Genomic DNA, 958 nt, shown 5'->3' with positions numbered 1-958 from the left:
ACCTTACTTTGAAGCCCGGGTAAGTCTAGTCAGTCCTACTCATACCTTTAGGGATAATGAAGCTAAGTTATTTTTAGAGGATGATTTCTGTCACAATTGGCTTCCCTGAGGTACATAACCAGAAGACCAGAATTAGAAAAGAGGAAATGAACTTTTGTTCTAATAAATGTTTGGTATGAAATATTGAATCACCTTCATGGGTTTCTAGGGCCTGAAAGTTCCATTCTTTAAAAAGAAAAAAAGCTACAGTATATATATTACTTAACTGCAAGTTCTCTACTAATTATCAATATTAAGGCCACTCAAGATATTTTTCCCAGCTTTATTGAGATAATTGACATATAATATTGTGTTAGTTTTAGGTGTACAACATGATTGATATATGTATATATTGCAAAATGATCATCATAGTAAGATACATCACCTCACATAATTACAAAGACTTTTGTGTATGGTGAGAACTTTTAAGATCTACTCTTAACGAATTTCAAATAGACATTACAGTATTAACTTTAGTCATCATACTGTACATTTCGTCACCAGAACTTATTTATAATTGTAAGTTTGTATTTTTTTGAACTGTTTTGCCCGCCTTTCCCCACCCCCTCCCTGTGGCATCCATCAATCAGTTTTCTTTTTCTTTTTTTAAATGCAAGCTAATTTAAGACATGCTGTATTGGTGAGGGACCATTTTACACTCTCTTTATACTAAAGTGTGGTGTGTTGATAAGCTTGGACATATAAGTGTTACTTAAGCAACCATATTGCCAGTTTGTTATTGTTACATACACAAAGGAAAATGGGGGAAAAAAAGGAAAAATAAACTTTGATTTGTTAAAAAAAAAAAAAAAAAAAAAAAGGTGTGGGGGGGGGCGGGGGAGTTGTTCCTGAAGGGCCCTTCAAGAGGCATCGCTCAGGAGACCTCTGAGAACTGAGACCTAAAACTCCGCAGGTCACG

This window comes from Leopardus geoffroyi, chromosome C1 (genome assembly GCF_018350155.1).
Source record: "Leopardus geoffroyi isolate Oge1 chromosome C1, O.geoffroyi_Oge1_pat1.0, whole genome shotgun sequence".
Classification (NCBI taxonomy): Eukaryota; Metazoa; Chordata; class Mammalia; order Carnivora; family Felidae; genus Leopardus; species Leopardus geoffroyi.
Note: the sequence above shows the minus strand (reverse complement) of the source record.